Source organism: Rissa tridactyla, chromosome 8 (assembly GCF_028500815.1).
Source record: "Rissa tridactyla isolate bRisTri1 chromosome 8, bRisTri1.patW.cur.20221130, whole genome shotgun sequence".
NCBI lineage: Eukaryota > Metazoa > Chordata > Aves > Charadriiformes > Laridae > Rissa > Rissa tridactyla.
In genome coordinates, this window is record NC_071473.1 from 12,762,098 (window position 1) to 12,785,830 (window position 23,733).

The following is a 23,733-nucleotide window of genomic DNA, read 5'->3' on the forward strand; positions in this document are numbered from 1 at the left end:
TACCTCTTTGGGGAGAAAGATAAAGAAAGTAAACTTTTAAATGTTACGTAGAAAAGTAGAACTTGAATTCTACAGTAGCCCAGTACAGATCTTTACAGAATGCTTTTGCCTATCAAGCATCTCAGTTAGAATTAGTGCTGTTGGTTTTTAACAAGCAGCAAGCGTCATATAGTAAGCTGAGAGATATGAAATGAAAGGGAAATAAGTCAAGACGTGGTGGCAGAGTGATGATAAATATTTTAACTGTTATCTACCAACTCTTAACTTTTTTGTCTAAATTTTTAATACAGATCTGGAATAGCACAAGGAGATCTAAGGGGGAACTAATTGAAAAAAAAATGTATATTGATTAGTCAGATTAAAAAATGAAAGTGATTCTTTTTAATAATTTAATGTCTTATATAGATTTGTAGAGTATGGAGATTTGTTTCAAAACTTTGGAAAACTTACTGAATCAGAAAGTTAGTGGTCGTATTAAGAAACCTTCCTTGAAATTGTGCAAAGTAGCATAATTTTGTTGAATTGTTTTATTTTTGTGTTTATTGATGACCTTCCATAATTTCATGGCTTGCTTTAACAGCACTTCCAGGCCAAATGATTTATGATTTCCTAGAAAAGTCACATTTATTGCCTTTCATAAAAACACAACACTAAGCTTTCCTCCATTTTCTTTCTGGAAATAATCTGGAGCTCCCCTAGTGTTTTCAAGAATGATTTAAAAATGAATATAAATAGTTCATGGAGCTCTCCAGCATATTCTTTTGCTGTTCTGTGGTGCATATTTGGCACGTTAAAGTCTTTAATGACTTGATATTTCTTATCCTCCCTGTCATGAATAATAAGTGTGCCATTACCATGCTAAAATATGAACTTCTTACATGAAATATACCTCAAGTATCAGTTCTTATGTGCAAACTTGGATATACTCTGTAATTGCTGTATTAATGTGCTTCTTTTTCCCCATGCTAGCTGCAGACAGCAGTCAGACCTAACTAAATAAACATCAGTAGTTATTACAGTAAATTTATACTGTAATTTTAAATACTGAGTGACTCTTGTATCCCGCTGGTATTTTAAAAAAAAGACTGGTTCATTGATTAAGCATAGTATGTGACAACTACCTTTGCCTTCAGGGGAAAAAAGTCCCTGAACTTCCTTCATACAGGAACTCCCAAATTTGAAAAAGTTACAGCTCAAGTATATATACAAGGAAGAAAATAAGTTCAGCAAAATATAATACAAATTGTAACTATTCATCCTAGTTTTCACTTATATGCACATAGGATGACACACAAAAAATTCATGTCATCCCTAAAGGCTAGTATTTTCTTGTGAAGTCAGTAACGTCATTGTGACATCTACAATCAGATTAATTGTCCACATTTTCCTGAACAAAAGGCATTATACTGGATTCCTGCGTTACAGCATACTGTGGACATACTTTCATTCTTTTGTACTTATGAGAGAGAAGCAAAATTACCTTTTCTGACCTATTACAGTAAAAGTGTGTGTTTGTTTTTAATGCCAGAAGTCAAAATATTATGGAAGATGCACTGTGGAACTGGAGAATAGCAGAATTAATTGTGCCTTAAAATCAGCACTATCTGGATCACAAACTTGGGATTTCATTATAAAAATAACTGAGAGTTCATTGTGCTGTTTTTGTTGACCACGTCCCCTTCCTTGAACTGCAGTAATCAACTGCACTGTGCCAAGACTGAATGATCACTGAGAATACTAATGAAAAATGGTACGAGTATCTCATGATGCTTTTATGCCAACTTAAAAAAATAATTTATGTTCTCCCTATATAATTCTGACTCCTTCGTGTTCTATTTGGGCAATCCTGGCTTATAATATGAAGTTATTTTCCTCATCTGTGTAAGTGCACTTACATTACTTTTCCTACATCTTCCCAAAGGGAAGCCCCGAGAGCTGTTGTTACACCAGTAGTGGATGCTGCCATGCTCCAAGGTATGCTTGTCTCTTCAGATCTGTCATTCTTCTAGGGACCAGCTTCCAAGCTTTTCCATATGTTTTGTTCGTTTGTCTTGTCTTCTTGCAACTTCTCTTAGTGTTGTGACAGAAGCAAATGAGAGTATGTTTACCTTCATTTTGCAAGTACCAGTAAGGCGTGATAAAGACGCATGCTACTCAGGTGGATAAATGTCAAAATAACTATACCTTTCCCATCTACATTAGAGTATAATCAGTAAAAGTCTTTTAAATTATGAAGTTTGGGATTATTTGGCCACCTTCAATTAAAGGCTAGGTATGCTATCTTTATGCAGTAGAGATGAGAAATAGCCACTGGGATGTGGCAGCTTTATAAAGGAGAGGACTTGAATCATTCCTCAAAAAGAGATGCCCAGTGTCTTGCTTAAACGTGTTAGTTCATGAGGATATTGGTAGACTGGGGAGAAGGCACTAGCTTTTGAGGTCTTAGTAAGTCTTCCAGTTGTTTTGGTTTACATGGCCATAGTGAGAATTTGAGTCTTGTGGTCTCTGTCTTAGGTTTTTATGGCTGCCTTCCCTGGGGAAGCCTAGCACTATCTGATGTACTCCAGGCTGAAGAACTTCTTCTCCTGACCCTCTCATAATTTTCTCAAGTTTTCATATCTTTGATTTATTGATGTAGGTGTTTCCTCTGGATCATCTAATCTTTCAGTCATTAACTTTCTTCCTCTGGCAATAATATCCAATAGCCATTTAAAACTTGGGGCTTCTGGCTTGGGAAATAGCAGTGGATGACACACTTTCCTTTAAAGTAAAGGCCTGAACTGAAACACTTGTGTCTCATCTAGAAAGCACACTGTAGCTTGTCCTTAATACCATAAGTTAGGTAACATTAAACATCAAACCTGAGGGTAGCCTAAGTGTGTATTGAGATCGTATATGAAATTTTTATGTATGCATCCTGTCTGACAGAATGATTCATTCAAGTCTTTATTTTCTAATCACTTTAAGCTACTAAATAAGTAGTTATATGTGCCGTTACACAACAGCTTAAACTCATTCAAGTCAACACTGTCACAGTTCCACCTTTCCCCTTCCCTCCATATGACGCAGTCTCATAGTCTCTCTACAGGGCAGCTGTATAATCCATGCAGAGCTTGTTCAGGGAGCTGACTAACAGGATGTGCGTTGTGCTTTTTTTTTCCAAGTCAGCTTTGTTGGGTCAGCGTAGAGCCAGCACCTGTGTGATGGACAGACTGATAATTTAGGCTGTGGTAATGCTGACTTACATTATCATAGCTGTTTTGGAAACGCATGAGTGGCTAAGCTGATCTAATAGCTTGCTGCTGCTGGCAGGAAGGAAGGAGTAGTAGTTCTCCTCCCCTGCGCCCCAAAACAAAAACTTGGCTATGTTCCCTCCCTGCTTTCATTGTTAGTTCTGGAGGTCTGTCTGATGGTGTGATGTTCTGATGACTTTGCTAACAAGGCAGAAAAATAACCTAAGATGTTAAGTAGTTTGCTCTAGGTTAGCAGGGAGACATGGTTTACCATAAATTCAGATTAACTCCAGAGGCAGTGCGAAAGGGGAGGAAGAAAAGGAGGTAACAGGATTGTAAATCTGAAAGAGTGAACTAGTAGGTAGGGTGTAGTTAAGAAATGTGTACTCATAGCTTGAGTATGGCTAGTCAGATCAGTGACATTTGGCCTGTGGCTTTACAGAGCAGTTCAGTGTAAGTCTCAAAGAAAGTGAAAAGATCTATTAAGCAACATGAACAAAACCCACGTGTTACTGTGAAGTCAAATTTCAAAGTAGTACTGTCACGCAGCATTATCATATGGGACTACTTGCTGCTCCAAAAAAGACACTCTGGCCTTTGAAGGATAAATGTGATTTAGGCCTCTGCTTTTTCTCGTTTGCCTTATTTGCTTTGAACTTGTGCAATTTCATAGGTAATGAATTTTTGGCATCTGAAGGCTGGTCCTTGCATGATGGAGAAAAGGAAATGCATGATTCTAGAACAGTTAACTTGGCGCTTTATACTGTGTGTTCAAATAGGTTCAAACTTGTATTCTGTCTGTTGTTATGTTTAGGGTGTCCTGTTGCTCCTATCTTCGATTCCGCATGTTTTTGTCTTGACTAGACATTCATACCAGAAGTTACACGGTGTGCAGATGCTAGTCCATCTTGCTTTGTGTAGGTGTCATTAGCAAAGCGGAATCACTGTGTGTGTGTGTGACCTGTCTTAAGGTGAATGTTAATAAGGACACTGTTGTACCGTTCCAGTTGAGACATGTGTTTTGGCTCTGTGAAAGCAGGGAAGATGTTATGGGCATGACCCCCAGGGCTTATGCTGATTTGCATTTTATTTTGTACAGCGGAACAGTGATGTCGATTGATTTTTGGTTTATAGATATTTCCCAACCCCTTCTAAGGACACTAAACAGTACAAGTATTTTAACTGCTTTTAAAAAAAAGTTTTACCTTCAAAAGTTGAGATGCATTAAAGTAAAAAAAAGTGAGATGGTTTTGTCTAAATTGGTGATCAAAAGGTAGTATTCCACTCAAAACTTTGATAGAAGGATTTATGCCTCTTTTCAAAGATTGAGAAAGTACCATGACTGTTTGATGAAAACTCTCATCTCCCACTAACACCTACATCAAAAAAAATTGATCTTCTAGAAAAATACCAGGCAAGTTTTATGGGGAAGATACCCTTGAATCAGCTTGACATGATGTGCCTGTTCACGCAGGGAACCTGGGATTGGAGCTGCTTGCTTTTGAGAGCATATGTCCTTTGGCTGCAAAAGTCAAAGGGTCTGTGCTGTAATCCTTCCTACAAGCGACTCAGTGTCTCCTAGTCATGTGGTCATCAAAACATACTTTACTGTTGTGGACAGGCAGATAAATAAGGCAAGCAGTTACATACAGTGTCTAATGTAAACCTTTCTTTGGAGATACTGTGGAACAGTCAAGAAAATGGATATATGGGTGGGATCATATGTGTCGTTATCTTCAGTTTCAAGACACTGTTTTGAGTTGAGACTATTGTATGCTTTTGGGTGTTATGTTGCACTGTATGTTCTTTCGCCGTAAGTTGTCAAAATAAAGACGTGGAAGCACACTAGCTAATTGGCTGAGCAGGACCTCTGGGAATAGAGGTCTTGACTTCTAATCCCTGAGCTGTTTCTACGGCTCAGGGAGAAAAGCCTTTTTGATTGCCTTAGATAAATTACCACTGCACAGTACAATTCATTTTAATGTTCGTGCTTTCTGCATTCAGTGATTGAAATTTGATCACTCAGAAGAGAAAGAACATACAAAGCCTAGTATGCGTGACTGTCCATATTTGTAAAGAAGATTTATGTTCTTAGGAAAATATTTGCCGTTTGTAGCAAAGCTCTAGAGTCTGCCTCGGGTATCATTTCAACCCATTCAAACTAGGATGCTATTATTTGAGATAGTTGCCAAATGATGTCTGTTGAATTATATAGACTGAAATAGCATCAGGGCTTTCAAAACTGCTTGAACAGTAAGTTTAAGAAAAGGTGAAATGTGAATTCACTCATCTACTATTTAGCAACGTCTTTAATTTCTTGAAATATAGTATAATGTACCTCAGACTTGGAAGTGGGAGAAACTAACTTGTGTTAACAATTGGTTATTTTAAATAGTGAGAAAAAAAATCCACCTACTGCATCATTTAGCATCTGAAATGGTATTCAGAACTAAGAATCAGTGGTGCAGGTTGCTCTTAGGAATATTATTAAGAGTGTCCCTGAAAAAGGCTATTTTTAAGAAGAGGCAAAACCGAAGTGCAGTTCACCTGTGTATTTAGAAGTTTGTATTCCTATTCATCATATATATATTATTAGAGAAGATGGGGTAGAGAAGAGAAGGATAGATCATGGCAGGAAACACTTAGAGCAGAAGGCGGTTGAGCGTAGCTGTAGGCAACAACAGCAATGGACAAAAATATATGTGTAGGTGAAACTGGAAGATCAGAAAAAGTTAACAGATTTTCATAGATGAAGAGTAAATTATAGGCAAATAAAGTGCAAAGTGGAGCAAGCAAACTGTATCCAGGACAAACTTAAATGCAGATGAGTCAGAACAAGCTAACACACCAGCGTATGCCATAGCTGCAATATCAAAGGCAAAATGAGATTCCTATATTTGCCTTATTTTAGAAGGCAGGCGGTCTTTAAAGAGAAACAAGTAAACCGGTAAAGAGGAAAGTGCAGGTTTTAAAATTGCTGCTTTGACTGCTGTTGTCAGGGCCATGAGGGCACTAATAGGCCTTGATAGCCTTGACCAGCCTCACCTGGGGCCTCCACCCACAGCCATGGGCCCAGGCCCCATTTAAACTCGGTCTTCAGCTCATACCCAGTTGTGCTGTTGGGAGTGCTGGTCTCTAGCTTAGCCATGGCTATGCCCTGCCGGGCTGTGGGTCCTATGGAGCTGGACCCTGACCCATGGGCTGATGTCCTGGCCTTGGCCTGACCCTGGGGACCTGGCTGTCACTGGGCCTGATCCTGATGGTGTGGACTGACTTCTTGGTTTGACCTTGGATCTGTGTCGTCATCCTGGATTTGCCTGATGATCTGGCCTCTTGGCTGAACCTGCCCTCCTCCCTTGCTTGGGTTCTGGCTTTGGCTGGCAAGGCCCTTGCCCTCTTGGCTGTGCTGCTGTGCTTGGCTCCCTGTTCTGTGGGGGAGCAACCATCCCTTGCTTTGATTTGACAAGTGCTTTATTGGCTGGAGTATGGTAGGCTCAAGGAAAATCACAAATTTACACTTTATTTATTCTTTTGAAGTATTAGGTTGGCAGAGGAGAACCTATCTATTCCAGAAATGAACCACTTTAACTGATTTTTATCTTTCAAATAATTCCTTGCGTAATAAAATAAGAAAAAATATAGTAGTGCATGGTATTCTCCCAAATACTATTTTCCCAATAATCACCCCTTCTAGGTCTACAGTTCTGCTAAAATAAGCTGGGTTTTAATGACAATATATGTGACTTGGTATGTTGCTGTAATAGCTGGGGGAATCTAACAGTAGATGTTTGTAGTAGGTAGTAATGGCACTGTAGCCAATGATATCAGATCAGAGTTTGCAAGTGCTGAGCTTTATGACAGCTTACCTGGTATTTGAAACTGTAGTTTTAATATTCTTAGATATTTCAGCTGAAACTGTGTAACAGATGTTATTAACAAGTTAATTCTTTAAGCATGAATTACATTAGTTTGGAATAACTTTAGATCTTGAGATCTAGTTCGTTTGACAGTTAACAGTTATACAGAAATCTTCTTGCCAATGATTACCTTCTATAGTTTATTCTAGTCTTCTAATGTATGACTTCTCAGCAAGAAAGACTTTAGCCTTTGTAAGTACTATTACCTTGCAAAAAACTTATTGTATTCATCTGTTCTTTCTTTTGTTAGAACAGCTAGCCTTGATACGATATCCAGTTTGCTTCCCTGCATTTACAGTATATCTGCTTTCTAAAGGAAGTGTGCCTGACTTTAAGTTAAATGCTTAATGAAATACTTCTTCGATTGATTAAGATATGTTCAATGTTTCTTCTATTGCTTCTAATTACACAATACAAAATAACATTTCCATTCCCCAGAATAGACTTTTCTGCTCAGCCTTTTCTGTCCAAATGATAGATGAAACTGTCCTATTAACTAGCCTGCATTAAAGTGAAGATAAATGGTAAAGCAATGGCAGAGGCATCAACCATGACCCTAGTCTTTTGCTGGTTATGCAGGCTCTGCCTTGCAAGTCCTCTATTTAGGAGACTAAGATAGGGCATGGGATTACAAATACAATATCTAATATATGTTCTTAAGGATTTGTTTTATATGTAGGTATTGGTTAAATTGCTTTCATTGATCGCTACTGTTTCTGACATTACAACTACCAGTACTTCAGAATATCACTTCTAGATTTCAGTTTGTTTTCTAGCTCAGTAGCTATTGTTTAGATCTAATTAAAATTTTATCTGTAGTCTGACCTTGGCAGTTGGTCCTGCCCATCCTCCATTTTCAGAGATGCAGCATGTGCTTCAGCTATGTTATAAACACACTGCAGAGATGAGCAATTACTTAAATTATTTCTTGGCTTTAGCTATGTGCTTACTCACAAAACTAGATGCTTTACTCATCTCCCTGTGAGATATGGGAGGGTGGTTCTTGGTTCTAGGAATTATGTAGAACTTCAGATTTCCAATAGAGAATGTCAGAAAGTGAACTAACATTATAAACAACTCAGTCTTGTGCTGGTTTGTTAGGCCCTTTCAAAAAACAAGCCAGTACAGGGTATCATTTTCCTTCAGTTGTGTAAATGTAAGAAGGACTTCCACTTCCCAGACTTCTTTGCTTAGTTTTGTTGTATGAATAATAAACCATACTCATATTTACCAACAAGTTTTACAGTGGAGGGGGGAAAAGGGTAGAGCAATAACAAGGTCATCAACTGTAGCAGAATAAAGAACTTGCCTTATGCAAGTTAGAATTATCTGGAAGTGATGAATAAAGTACTTTATGAAAACCACAGCTCAAAAAGTCAAAATGGAAACAAACTACCTGGGATCTGTGCTGTGACCTGGGGACTTTGGCCTTATGTATTAGGGATTCTACAGGAAGCAGTAGTGAAGATAGTCTAGCTAATTTACTTTTGGGCTGCCAACCTACAGAAGAAAACCAGAGCAAGACTAATATACTGTATTTTGTTGCCAGCTGGTCTTGACATTATTCTGGGATTGCTGTCCCAGTACAGGACCTTGAGCTCAGATTGGCTTTCCTTATCTATGCTTTAGAAGATTGAAGTAACTTGCAAACTTGTTTTCTTGGGCTTCCTGTGCTTCTTCCTTTTATTCACTGCCCTTTGTGAAGTACGGGTTAGATGAACCCTTAGATTAATAGTGGAGAGTTTGAGTAAGTTTGCAAGCTTGCTCTCTTTTGTGCTGCTGAGGAACAGCGAGCCTCTTGTGTTGCTCTCTACCCTTCTAGATTTTTCAAGTAGTACTGGATCGTGGTCTTTTGTGGGAAGTTACCATCTTAAAGTCTTTTTACAATACAGTGCTATTATATTGCAGAAAATGGAAAGTCGTAAGCAGAGTTACATTAAATACAATAACTTCAGTCACCTGAATAAACAGATCCTAAAGAAGATCCATGTGGAGTGAAGGATTGAAAATATTTTCAAAACTGTGTCTTTTGGTCAGTTGCAATGGAGATATAACCATACTGAGATTGCTGTAAAAAAAATTTACCACGTGTCTCCCCATGAGATGCAGCATAAGAGACTGAAAACCAGTCCCAATTTTACTGAAATGGCATAACATTGATAATGTAACTTAAAAACTTGACATGTCAGTTCATTACATATCATCTGATAAATAAAAGCTACTTCAGACGTGATTGCAGGGATGTAGTGACTTGCCACTGAATAGTCGTCTGATTATAACCTCTCTAAAATACTTAATTTAACTTGTTCATGAATTATTGAAAATATATGATAGTGAAACAGATATCTCAGTAATATTTTCAATGTTCTTTCCTCCTCTCATTTAATCATGTCACCTTTTTACTGTGACTGTTCTACATAGAGCAAGGGAATAATGTGATTTTCTCATCTTGTAGATCTCAAAGGGTGAAGTATTCCATTATCACAACAGCTGCTCTAAAAGCTGAATGTCCCTGACAAAAGGATGTTCCCCCTCCACCCACCACCTTTCAGGTGCGCAGTTTCTTCCTCTTCTCCAGTGTTGTGCTGTCAGACCCCTTGCTGAGCCAATTCAGCTAACTGAGCTGCACAGCCAAGAGGAGTGAAATATTTTTGGTAGGGTAGGGAGTTGTATCAATTCAGCAAAGAGTCTCAGAAGCCACAACAGGAGGAGCTGGGACCATTTGCTTTTAGCTGTGATGAAGTTAGTTTCATCCTCAGTCATCAGTCTCCAGAGTCCTTATATGATTTGCTGTTGCAAAGAGTATCTGGCTGGCTTGCTTGGTTGACTATTACAGTTTTCTGAGTTTAAAAAAAAAAAAAAAAGCCTTAATCAAAATTCGTGTTGTGTTATTCAGAGTGAGAATTGAAAATATGGAGGCTGGCCGCTTCAAAGGCAGTGAAAAAAACTATATTTTTATCTTCAAAGTAGGGATTTGATTGTTTCTGCTTATTTCTGAAATATGTATGAGCCACGAGCTGCTGCCTTGGCCGGTTGTGAGATGCTACATTTCTGATCAGCAAGTGGGCGGCATCTTCTTTGTAAGGGATGCTGACTTCCGGTTCCTCTATATTGTGAAGCTTGAAATTCAGGGGGAACAGGAAGCAAGAAGCAGCTGCCCCTCTCAAAAAGATGTGACTTCCAACTTCTGGCACTGTTACATGGCTGTTGTCCTCTAATTCTGTCCTTTTCCCCCAAGTTTTAGCAGCCATGTTCTGGGTTTTTTGTCTATACTTTCCTGTGCCTATTAGTTATTCTTCATTACTCTCTTTCCTGGTCTATTTTTTTTTCTATTAACAATGTGTTCATTTATTGCTTTCCCTTTTTTACTTATCGTTCCTGTTCCCAGAGCTTTGGTTGCAGACGAACATTGTGTATAAGTTGTCATGTGACTAAAAATACAGTTTTTCTCTGCCGCTTAATGGCTGTAGCTTTTGGAGAATATACAGTGCTTTCCAGAGGTTCAAGTGAAACTTAGCAGTTATTCTGTTAACTGGAAATTATAAAGTTTAACAGATTCTTTACTTCTGCATCTTATGTGGTTAGTAGATGAAAGATGAAACATATCTGCAGACAGTGAAGAAGATTTTGGCTGTGCTATTCAGGTAAACTTCCTTTATGATGACAGTTAAAATAAAAAGGGTTAATAAAATTCCATTAGTATGGATTTGTCACAGCCCTCCTTTCCATGAATATAAGACATGGCACAGAGTAATCTAGTTCTTTAAATAATGCAGTTGTCTTGAGCAAAGATTTATGAATCCTTCTGTAATATGAAACATATAAGATTGGCGTGGCACTTTTTCTGTCAAAATAGTTCACCCTATCCTAAATTTGGATTTAATGGCTTTGGGGGAAGAAGGCAGAGCCCTCCTTCCCTTATCAATACCTCAGGCTGTGTGACAGCTCCTGTATCATAAGACAGCACTGTGCAGTCCGTCATTCATGTTGGGGCTGTATTTGCATTTGTTTGCTGTGTTTTTCAGCAGGTTAAACTTTAATTTTAATTTGCGTCAGGAGAAATTAAAGGTGATTGCCTTCTCATCCTACTTTCAGATGCTTACAGTTATATATTCTTACTGTTCTAGGCAAAAAAAAAAAAAGCTTTTCTGTATAGAACATTTACACAGCTATGGTCCGTGTCATAATGTTCCTAAGGCTTTAGGTGTTTTTTGTTTTTTTTCTGTTTCTGGTCAAATTATCTCATAGCATCATGATAGTGAATACGTTTTAAGTGTTTGTTCAAATGTATTAATCGTGCTAACGTGCCTGCAGTTACTGTACCTTGTGTGTTTATGATCTATGCTGCAGTATCATCAAAACAAGGAAACCCTTCTGTGCTTATTGTACTTACAAGATTTACTCTTTTATTTCAGAATCTATCTCTGGGCTTAATCAAGTATTATAAGGGACTGGATTTCCTGAAGTACAGTTGGACTCAGTACCTTGGTTGGACAGCGTCCTACTTGCAGGCAGTGAAGTTGTGAACCAGGATTGTGGCAGGTGAGCAAAAAATTCAGTAAACAGAAATAAATATAAGGATTCATTTGTACGATAAGGAGACATCTTGGACACTGGTAGAATCTCTGCTACTTAGGGTACTGGGTATTAGGATATTTAAATTTTAGTATAATTCAGACCGAAAAAAAACCCAAACCACAAAAAAACAGATGAATATAATTTAAACTTTATATATTTTCTCTACCCTCCTTTGTTTTCCGTCTCTTTCTGACCTTTTCAACCAAATCTTGGATGGTAAGGTAAGGTTTCTGGAAAAAGAATCGCTGAATTGCAGAACACTTGCATCTTAATCAGAGAGTAGGTAGGTTAAGGGATCTGTACTGGCTCTGAGCAGGAATCCTTAACTACAGGATTCCCACTGTAGACTGTCTAGCCATGTTCTGTTCTGTGCATTGCAGTGTCTGGGGAGGTTCAGGATGTCTTTGAGTTTTGCAGAATCCCCGTATACTCTTGAAATCTGATCAAAAGGTAATAATGGTGATTTCCCAACTGCAACTGGGCAAGGAGTGTGGTGAGAAGGATATCTTTGTGCTGCATTTCATGGCTTCAGGTGGTGACAATGGAATTAAGGAAATCATTCTTCAGGATTTTGTGTGTTTTCAGCCCTACCTCCCCCTTTCAGTTCACACCTAAGAACAGATTGACCAGTAAATATGATTGAATTGGTCTGAAGTCAGGCTTTAATGATGCTAGCAGAGGGCTGGTACATTACAAGTTCAGTTGTTACTGACTTCAATGACTTGATTTGCAGGAAAGAGAACTCGAAATAGACTTTTATATAAGTAGCCAATTCTTCAGCATCATGTATAGGTCTTCTAAAACTTTATTGCTCTTCTTGCTAAGGGCAAATTCAGTGATTATTTTTTTAAAAATTTTTTTTGTATAATTATTTTCTTAACTCTATTTAAACCAGAGTGCTGAATACTAGACGTCTGCTATGGTCATCCGGGAGTTCTATCCATATTTTTAAATCTTAGTGATTTTTGAACTAGGGAGTATCTTGACTCTGTCAGCAGTTTCCATGAACTAAATCCTTCTTGCATTTAACAGTGGTTACTGTTTTAGGTAAATCTGTATAGTTTTGTTGCCTGTTTTTCTCTGCTGTGGTCTTGTGAGTCTCTAAAATGAGAATAGAGCTTGCTTTTTCTGGAAAATTTGAAAGGCTACATTGCACAAAGGATGCCCCTCTGATGCATAATATGCACTGAAGGTTCAACTTTGGGCACACTAGAGGTACATGGGAAGCAAAATATCAGGGAAGTTGAGGGTTCACATCAGTAGTAGTGAAACCACTGGAATTGTGCCTTCATCCTACTTTCATCCAAACTGACAAACATAATTTTTTTGTCTGTGAAAGCTGTACTTTAAAAACACTGTCATTTGAAAAGTGCTTCCTGAAATTCAATGTCACTGAATACTTCACAAGATTATGCTTGTAAGTAAGTGGGTCCCAACTTTTTGGTAGCCAGACCTTACAGACCCAGCGTTCTATGGGTAACTGGGTCATGCTCTGAATGGGGAATACTCTAAGAGGCAGAAAGAGCACAAGTCTACCACAGATGTGCATGCATAAAAGAAGACATATATCAGCAAATACAGTTTTCGGTATTACTGTTCTAACTTTTCCAAACATAATTACCTTTCTTAAGATGGTCTCCTTACATACATGACTCTTATTTTTGTTGATGATTTCATTATGGAAATATATGTGGACAAACTATGTAGTGTCCATGTATGCTGCTTTCAAGTCATGTCTAAATTGCTGCGGAGCTAAGGAAAGCGCTGGTATTACTCTCTGTGTTATACTGTCCTACTGCCCATACTCTCTGCACAGATTAAAGTATCTTAACCTCTGGCAATCATTTTGAAGCTACTTTCTGTGTGCAGTGTTATTTGACCTCAAGGAATGTTTAAGTAGCTGAGTAACTGGATAAACAACCTGTTAGGTGCTTGAACAAAACTTACTTGTGGTGAAAATGGATGTGCCTGTGAAAACAGAAGGCCATTAGCTCTACCACTGTGGGGAGGAAAAAAATTCCATCAACTTAAAAACTGTTTTGACTACTCTCTGTTATTCAGGTAGTGTTTGTTACTGATATTTGAATAGCATAAGGTAAATATAAAACCATTGCTTATCATTCTTGTATTTCATTTTTGTACTTGGTGGTATAAATACTCATGTCAGCACAAACTCATATGTATGCTAATGACTTAACTATTATATCTCAAACAGTAGGAATGCCTACTCAAAAACAGAAGACAGAACAATTTTGCTAGGTATTTCCGCAAAAGTCCCATGTATTGCTTCAGGGATGGGGTTTCTAGTGATCATCCACTTCTCAGATATCAGTAAATCACTGGTTTTCTGAGAACTTTTTGGGAGGGTAAGAAAATCAAGAGATACTTAAGCATATCTCCAAAATGAGTACTTTATAGACATATGGCTAGGCAAGTAAATTAACTTCACTTTTTTAGTGTCTTCACTGCACAGCTGGTATCAACTTTTCTTTTTCATTTTGAGATAAAGAAATGTTAAGTCAGTTTATTTTTGGTGATAATAAGCAGTTTGTGTAATTGCTCTTAGGTAATAAAAATAGAACTTTTTATATGATTTTTCACTACTTTTGGATACCTCATTCATATGCAGAAAGACCTTGAAATTAAAACATTTATTATCAGCTGTTTACAAGGTTATATCTATTTATGACTGCTTAACTTGAAATATAGGAGCTGGCACTCAGGATTTCCCTTTTTGAAATTGTTTCTTCTGGTGCACTCTCCTCTGGCTGCATGAATTGTTGCACTGCACCTTGTGCAACTTGTGGGCTGAAGAAACACTTCATATGCAAAGGCAAAGCCAGGAATTTATTGTTAGCCTAATTAAAGTCTTAACAGTCTAATTGAATAGCATATTATTAATCTAGGAATCATTATTGCAGAGAAAGGAGAGTACTCTTGTAGAAAAGGTCTCAGTCATAATACAGTTAAATTTGTTATTCACATGCACCCTAGTATCTACCCCTTTTTCTCCTGGTGGTGTTCATCCATTTGCTACCCTTCTGTACCCTAAGGTCAACAGTCACAGCCTTCCTTAGCAAGGAATACGGAGGGACTTAAAGCCTGGCAAATTTTCACAAGGAAGGCACTTGATGTTGATGGTGGTGTTTTATTCTTCTTCTAGAGCCCCCTTGGGGCTCTATTTGTTTTCTAATGCATGCCGGGACCTTACTCTTTCTACCCCTATACAGCTGAATTTCCCAAACGTAAAATATACTGTATGCATATCTATATTGGATGCTTATTCTTTGTTCTCCATTATATCTGGTTTTGCCCAGCTCCCAAATTTGCATGCATTTAATGACCAGTAATCAACTATTCATGACTTGAATATAGCTGAGAGCTCTCTTACTTTCCTCTTCTTGTACTTTCAAGCCCTATGCTGTCATCCTCTGCCTGAAGTACTCTACACACGGCAGGGAGATGTGGAATTCATCCTCACGGCTCCTCTTTGCTGGCTGACTGCTCTGGTGCGGTCCTTTTCTCTACCTGTCTGGGGCTGGTTGAAGAGAAAGCACCTAAATTTAAAGAGAGATTGATTTCAGTTTTGGTGCATTTTCCAATAACAGGAAATAGACAAACCGAAACTGAGACAATATAGAATGTGCAAAGATAGTTACATTCTCTAATGTGAGATACAGGAAATGGTAAAAGTACCTTTTCCCTCAAATGTGTGGGGAAGAGATAGTCCATAAATGTTTTTTTTCATTCTCTTGTACATGCTTTCTTGACATCTCTGTTCTGATCTCTCTGTTCATTTCATCTGGACATGTTAGGAGCTTTTTGAAAAACAAGTTGTGATTCTTCAGTGTGTTCATTTCTTTAGAGCCTGTTTGGAGATGTACTAAAAGTGCATTTTAGGAAAAATCCTGAATATTTTATTTTTCATATCTCATTACAAAAATGCTAACCAATTTTGAAGGTCTTGGCTGTGCTTTTGATACAAAGTTAATTATATGCTTTCTTAATACGCTGTGAGAGGCGAACAATGCTTTAATGTTTATGGAAGAAATGCAGATACTGTCTGAGAAACTAGTAGTGAGGCAGTTGCCCAAAAATGTTCAGTACTGCAGCTTGGTGTTTGTAATAGCCTATTATAATAAAAGATAAACTTCCTTATAGGATTTAAATCTGTAATTAGTAAGCGTGCTGTTGAGGATTCGGTCAGTTAAATGAGTAAAGTGGGTATTAAAATTCTTGTTGTGGTTACAGGCCAGTGAGAAACTGACTGCCTGCCAACCTCTTTGACTCATCTTGATGCCTCAAAATTAACATAAAGCATTTCACTTATAGATCAACTTGCTCGAAGATTGAAGCTAAGGATGAGGTGACTGATGGGAGATTAGACTGGAGTTTTGTGGTGTAAATAGAGAATTCCCCTGTATCAGGAATAACAAGTTCATGTTTCCATAGTTCTAGAAGGGAACAGTAGCTCCTTGGACTTCAGTGTACTTCAGGTGGGGTTGGCTGCTCTATGTACTTCAGAGCATGGGAGTAATAGAGATGATTTGATTTATTAATGAAATTTCCGTCACTGTTTTCTCCCATCCATTTTCTTTTCTGGGCAGAGGGGTTCAAAGCATTCAGACATCAGTCTCCAGTGTTTTTTTTACACTTGTAAATTGTTAAAAAGCATTGAGGGTTCAGATTTTGACCATTTTTTTCCTACTGCTTTGTCCTTTGCCTGAGTTCTGATTTTGCTGTGAAGATTAAATGTTATATGCAGTGGTTGTAGAGTTAACCATTTTAATAGAAGTGCTTTAGAGATTAAATAAGCATTGAGACTTTAGTGTTGCACAACTTGTGATGGTTTTGTTGAGGATTCTGTATACCGGCTTCCCAAAGTTGCTGTAGCATGTCACATGGATGCCACTGAGGATTTCTACCTCTGGCTACGCTATGCAGCATCTGCTGTTGGAAGCTTACTAGAAGCATCTGGGTTTTTTATCCATTTTTGCACTTTTTTTAAAAAAAAAAAACCAATCCACAAAGTGCCAAGGAAATTTACCCTATCCAGATAAAGGAAATCTAATCCCCAAAATCTGTGTAGTGCACCTTTTTCCCCAGGTAAGAGAGCTGCTTTTACGGTATTTTCACAAGACTCCAAAGAGTTCCTTGAAACTGTGGGTTTGTGCACATAGGGACAAGAGCAGGAGGTTTGTGAAAGATGTAATTTTCTACCCTTTGGTAAAGACAAACTGAATTTCAGAGCAATTAGTTAAGTATTTGTTTTAATGTATCCTAAATTTCATATCCCTTTTCGTACTAATATACAGCATGTGATTTAACTGTGGTATACAGAAATACATTGCTTTTACATCTCGTGTAAATCTCATCTCATGAATGCTTTAGATGAGGCACTCATTTCTGACATGCTTCTTAAAGGTCTCTAGATACAGCATTTGGAAGAATGTCAATTTATAATTAATACTTAAATGTTGAAAATTGCTAAGCTGTAACTTGCAACAGAATGAAGCATGTGGAAAAAAGTAATACACAGTAGAATGAGACAAACTACTAAATTTAGATCAGCCCTCAAATTTGAGGGCCTAGCCATAAATATGAATTATTACCTAATTTCTTTGACTTTGCATGAGTATATAATCAGGGTCTCTTGAGTATCAGAGTTCTTAACTGATGGCGAGTCAAAGCTTTGTGAATTCTTGAATATGCAGTGGTGGAAATCTTTGCTGTTCCCTTTATTGGAAGAGGTGAAGGTCAAAACTCTAAATCCAAACCCCATCCCAGGCCAAAAATAAAAATAAAAATCACAAACTTAATCATAAGCCAAGTAAGGTATGGGCTGAAAAATACATAAAAGCCCATCTAGTGAAAATACAAGTTATTTTTCCTAGAAAGGGTATATAGAAATGTTAAAGTGTCACACTTCAATTGTTACTACTTCAGGTGAAATTTATATTGAATTTGAGAAGAAGCTCTGATTTGAAATATTGAGTTCTACTGCCTCAAATTGTACGTAGCAAAAATATAACGCTCTGTTAAGTGCAGTTCCTAGTATATTTTTGTCTGGATGGATACAGGGCTGAGATGCATACCCGGGTGTCTCTTGCCTTATCAGTTACTGCAGAGCAGCTTGACTGTGGAGGCTGTAAAATTCATTAACCTTTTGCAGTGAGCTTTCTTTATTGGTACGTCTCCATATAGGTAACCACATCCAAGTCAGAGGGAGAGTTAGCTAGGGAGTAAAATCCTTGGGCAATGCAAAGTAATTCCCTTTGCTTTATTACTTGTCCTGCAAATAAAATAGAGAAACTACCCATTAGTCAGTGGCAGTTTACTACATGTGTCCCTAGCATCTCAAGGAAGTAACGTAAATTCAATGGGAGCATGGTCTGTGATGTGAATCACACACAACTGCAATGCTTGGCATCATCATTCATTGAAGGTCATTACCCAACTTTTAATTTAAAACATTATTTTAGCTATGACCATAAGGACAGGATATTGAATGTAGGTTGGAAATCACCTTTTAAATTAATTTAGAAAAGCTAAAGAAACCATTAAAAATGAACTCATACAGAGCTGGAAAATAAACATTGAAAATGCTTTATCTACTTTGTAATGATGAATAAGTGTTAATTAAAATGGTTCACTATACCTGTTTGACAACTGCTTTAGTGGTAAATAAATGTTTTTTAGTGCTGCTGAATAAGTACCTGATCAAGAACGTTTAAAGCAATCACGATGGTCTGAACTGACTTCTAACCATGACATTCATGCTCTGCAGTTCTGAAGATCTGAGCATTTAAAATTTCAATGTAATAATCAATGTACAGAGACGAGGTTATTTTTTGCATAACAGTAACCTTTTGCATTTCTTACACAAAACTGTTGAAGGTAAAATACTTTTTGCTCAAACAATGAAGCAGAAAAATCAAGTTTATGTTTTGCAATATAGGGTATTACTGTTGATCTCAGATCAAATTTGGCCGGAATTCCTTTCTTGTTGAAGGGCATTAGTCTGTGTATCTGAGTTTATTGGTCTAATGCCTTTGTTGGTGGTGTGAATGAATGTGTGCTAGCTATTTTTAAGCTTAGTTAGTCTTAAGGGGTTTAGTTGCATGTCATTTAATTTTGCATGGAATTGGGCTGACAGCCCAAATGATGACTGTAATGACTTTGGTTCTAAGTGTGTGATGAATTTGTTTGAGGGCAGCTTCTGATGCGAAATGCTAGACTTGTGAAGCAAGCATGGAAAATCTGAAGTTTGTTTCATATATTTTATATATATTTTTATATTTACTTTATATATAAACTTCATAGATGTGAGTTAGAAAATAAGTTTCTGCTTAGGAAAATTCATGAAATGCATAGAACAAATAGATACAGTGCATCAAACAGTAGAAGAAGAAAGGACGCAAGAGTGGGTTTATTGGAAGACTCATATGAGTCATTAGTGAAGACTAAATTCTTCATGGCTGTGTTGGTTATGAAAAATGTATATTTTGATTACATACCACCACCACCTCGCCCTGGTCCTCCTTTTCTCTTTTCTTTTTAAATGACAGTTAACTGTCTGTATAGCAAGACAGGAGGCTTTTCTCATTTTGCATAATTTGGTTTTAGGCTTTGATCCTTACTTTTCCTGTTCTGCATGGGGATAAATCAACTTCTCCCAAAGCTCATGAATTGGGAGCCAGTCTCTTCAGCATTATGTGAATTGCGACTTTGAGTCAGGGGTTTTGTATTCCAAGTTAGTGTCGGTAAACTGTTTTCTTTTCTGGGCCTCTTTCTGCTGGAAATTCAGCAGTAGATTCTTTATTGGGGCTGCTACTCCCTATGGAAACGTTTATTTTCTAGAAGAGCAGCTTGTTGGCAAATTTCTGATGACATGTTCTCCCTGTACAAAGTGAGAGGGGTAGGTAGATACTGAGAATACCTAAGAGAAGAGAACAATCCAGAAGGGAAATGAAATTGTGATTAGCTCATAATGAAAACAAATAGAGGAAAGTGATGTTAGGGAGTTTGAAAGAAATGCATATAAAAAAAAAAAACATAAGAAAAAGATGACGTTCAAGTGGCAGATGAGGTATTTGAAGAAGCTGGACTGATGAACTACAAGGTTGCAAATCTTGATAGGGAGGAGCTATTTCACCCAGATCTGCAAAGAAGGTGCAAGTGGTTGGAATAAAAGAAATACAAAACCAGAAATGGCTCGTGGCAGATAGTGCTGGCTGGTTTTCTGAGTGCAAAAGAATATTGCCTCTTGGTTTTTGTTGTTGGCCAGTGCAGCTGTGGGACCTGCATAGCTGAAACAGTCTCTTCTTGAATCACATCTGTGTTCAGTGGCAGAAATCTCTTCCTCTCCTCCGATTGCCTGTGCTCAGAGGATTTCAGGGGCTCTCTTGCTTAATGTTCCTAAATTTCACAGAGGCATAAGTTGGTTGGAACTGAATAGATTATGAAATCCTAATGACTCCTAAGAGAGCAGGTTGCATTACCAGCTTGCTTGTGTCCACAACAGAAGGCCACAGTTGCCTTTGGCAGGTCTACCAGAAGTTATCCATCTTCTTACCCTAGAGGATGGCTCCGATAGATTTTTGTTGAGAAGGAATGAATGAGTTGGCCAAATTTTTTTGCAGCGTGACATTTTCTGACTTAAACGTATTTAAAAAGCAAAACAAGTAACGTGTAGTAGAATAAATGTGCATACTTGGATAAGTAGCAATTCCGTAATGATTTCAGTGAAATTCCCGGAAGGGGAATCTGTAAAATAAAATAAACCAACATGAATTCCCACAGAGTGTATTTAATTTAGGAGATGGTGAACAGTTTTCAGTCAAGTGAATGGATGGCACCTGCTGTTTGCCAGTTGTGCTGAGGCTGCAGTGGTAGAATATGCACTGTTTTATCCCTTTTTATCCTTATCCATAATGAACAAGATGAAAGTAGAAGAGAATAGAGGCATTTCTACTGTATCGCCAAGAAGCAGGTGTCCCTGCTCAGTTATTTATAGACCACAAGAATGCATATCATGGAAATGGGCTGTGAATGGCCAGTTACCCATCTGTTTTATCTGCTGGGTATCGTAACTGATTGTGTGGTAACTGACTGATTTTAGCTGATGAAAATTGGGGTTCTGAACAAACCATTATATGGCTGACTTCTTGTTTCTGCTATCCTGTTAGCCCTGGAAATTAGTCATATGTGATTTCGGTTTTAAACAAAAAAAGGCTCTTACTGTAGACCTTTTCTCATTCCTGCTGAGCAAACAGATTTCTTCTATCTGGCCTTGAATGCAACATTCTAGCTTGTAGATATTTAGTACAATTGGTTTACTAGCTGATTTCGCCTATTTCTTCATTATGGGTCTATTGGTTTCTGTGTTTGCTTGTTGTCCCTTTCAGTTTCAGACACTTAGCTGAAAGAAATGTCAATACCTGCTTTCCAGTACTTCCTCCCCGCATTAATCTAAGCCTGTGTCCCAGAATTGTGGCTGTCACTGAGACTATGTAAGCTCTGAGTTCTAGCTTGGAAATACCCTATTTCTTAAGATCTAGGTCAGAAGCCAATTCAAATGTAGTAATTTATAATAATGAAACTAGGGCAAAAGAAAAAAATAAATGCAGCTTTTCAAGTATGGAGAGAGGGGAATAATCCATTACAAACAAAACAGACAGCACCTCATGAGTTGAGAGAACGTATTACTGGTCTTTAGCAAATGAAGCTGTACAGACCCACTCAAGCAGTTTTCTTTAGTAACCATTGCTAGTTCCTTATTGCTTAGTTCTTCCCCTTTCAATTTGTGGAGAATGGTGACATCTACAAATATTGCTCTAGCTTTCACAGAGAAAATCTGACCTCCTTTAATGCACAGTCGTCTACACTATGAACAGTGAAAATCTGCTCATTGGTAGATTAATTTTGTGTGATTATGCATTAAAACAGGTAAATATTTTTAAATGTCCTGCTTGTATACATGATAATGTTATAAATAAACCAATCTTGTGCCCCCTCTATAACAGTGAGATTATTACATCTTGGAGTTGCTAGTATTTTCAGGTCTGCATTTAAAGTATAGCTATTCTGGGTAAAATAAAATGCTAAAGAATATATTTCACTTTGCATACTTGTTTAAAAATTTGAGCTTGTAACAGTGATGTTGCTTCTGTTGCTCTGAAGTTATAACCTAGAGCATGTCTTTTATTGAAATTTTGTACAAAAAATGCATTCCCTCTGTGGAACGTGGGATTTGTCATATTAATTTGAATTAAATTGATTGGGGAATATTTTTATAATTCAAAGTGTAAGTTCCTTCTATAACATTTATATCCAATTTTGTTTATTTGTGCTACCTAATATCAGAGTCTGTTCATAGGGCATATTATGAGTTAACATTCCCAAAAATGCCCTGGTGGAGAAAGGCTTATTGAAGAGTCAGTGAATGAAAAGGTTGCCCTCCTGGGGAGTAAGGCTATAAGGTAAATACTATGGTGTACTTCTAGTGGTTAACAGCAACTAATCCTCTCTCTGATCTGCTCAAAATATTTCATGAGGAAGGCAGAGGAGCATTCGCTGGAGGCACTGAGATCCTACAGGATCAGCAGTCCTTTTGATGGGTCAGGACAGATAAAGGGGCACACAAAGTGGAAAGCTTCTAAAGTGTTCTATTTATGAGTAGAACTGGGCTGTATTTTTCTGGATACTTATTTATTCAGTACGAAATACAGATCTGGGTCAGCCAAAAGTCTGATATTGATATGTAATCCTATTGAATTTGTCCAGTTATTACAGAAATAATTTTGACCCGGTGTTTTTGAAACAAATCTATCTTGCTGAGATATCCATTTAAAAGGTTAATATCCCAGCATTTCCTTCAAAGTAAAGTTTTGATTTAAAGTGAACCAAATTGTTTTCCTTTATTGGATTAACCAGTGAACTGAAAATATCCTTCATTCATGTAGCAATATTTGCGACGCTTCTGTTGGAAGAAGCTACAAACAAGTCAAAGCTTCAAAGTAAATCTGCTTTAATGTGTTTAAAAAAACATGTGAGAGATTCCTTGATGGGAAACAGAACACTTCTATATTATTATGTAATATTATGTAAAGATGAAGGAGCTGAGGAAAAAAGATTAAATGACTCATAGCAAAGAAAGATGATGGAAAAACATTTGCTCCTTTTCTCCATCACAAGAGACCTGTGGATAACCGTATTAGGAGATCGTGAGCTGCTGAAATACAAGTGGGGGACGTATCTCTAGTTTGAGAAAATCCCATACATTACACTTTCTCTTCTGTCCTGACTTTTGCATGGAGATCGCTTAGCTTCTTTCAGCCATAAATTTTTAAAGTTTTTGCAAAGGCAATATAGAGTTGGTTGACAATGATTATGCATACAGAAATGCTAGTATGCTAGGAAGAAGGATGTGGCATGGAAGAGTTAGGATCTACAGGCAGGCTAGGTTCCTGTCCTCTTTCCTTCTATTTAGTGCCTTTTCACCTATTTAAAGTGATAGGAATAGTCGGGACTGAGGTACAAACTCAGCCCCATTGAAGTGAATCCATGGTTGCAGTGCTGAAGCAGTAGAAGGCATGCTGGAATGAAAGTGGTTGATAAAACCATTCTTCTGTCTGTCCTGGCATACAAAGCAGACAGAATTGGTTCCTCACAAGTCATGGTACTAACACTTCACAAAACGTTGTTAAATAGTTGAAGCCTGTGCTTCAATGCAACCCAGCTTGCTTTGGCTATGCCTTAGGTTCCCTTTCAAGTCTTTCTTTAAAATCTTACAAAGGAAAAAACACATGAATATAGAACTTCTATAGTGGAACAGAAGCACAAACTCAGTTATGACTTGGGAATGCCAGCCCAAACCTGAATAATCTGATCCGAGCTCTGTGTGTGTAGAGGATGGAAAAGGGATACAAAGAGAATGGTATCTGCTTTCTGTCCTTTTGTTTTTTCCCCTCCAGACATTTCCAGGCAGGCTATGGCAGCAATGT

General features: G+C 37.7%; 1 protein-coding gene across 5 annotated transcripts in view; it reads left to right on the forward strand.

Annotated features, from left to right (window-relative positions):
• Window positions 1-1,322: 1,322 nt before the first annotated feature.
• The window catches only part of GRIN2A (glutamate ionotropic receptor NMDA type subunit 2A), a 233,908-nt gene continuing 211,497 nt past the window's right edge, over window positions 1,323-23,733 (forward strand). For 3 of the 5 annotated variants that reach the window (XM_054212707.1, XM_054212705.1, XM_054212708.1), the window contains exons 1-4: window positions 1,323-1,974; window positions 9,606-9,702; window positions 10,739-10,794; window positions 11,566-11,692. The gene's annotated coding sequence lies outside the window, so the exon portion shown is untranslated. Of the gene's footprint in view, window positions 1,975-9,605; window positions 9,703-10,735; window positions 10,795-11,565; window positions 11,693-23,733 lie in introns of all 5 variants that reach the window. The other 2 variants (XM_054212709.1, XM_054212710.1) reach the window with 2 other exon arrangements.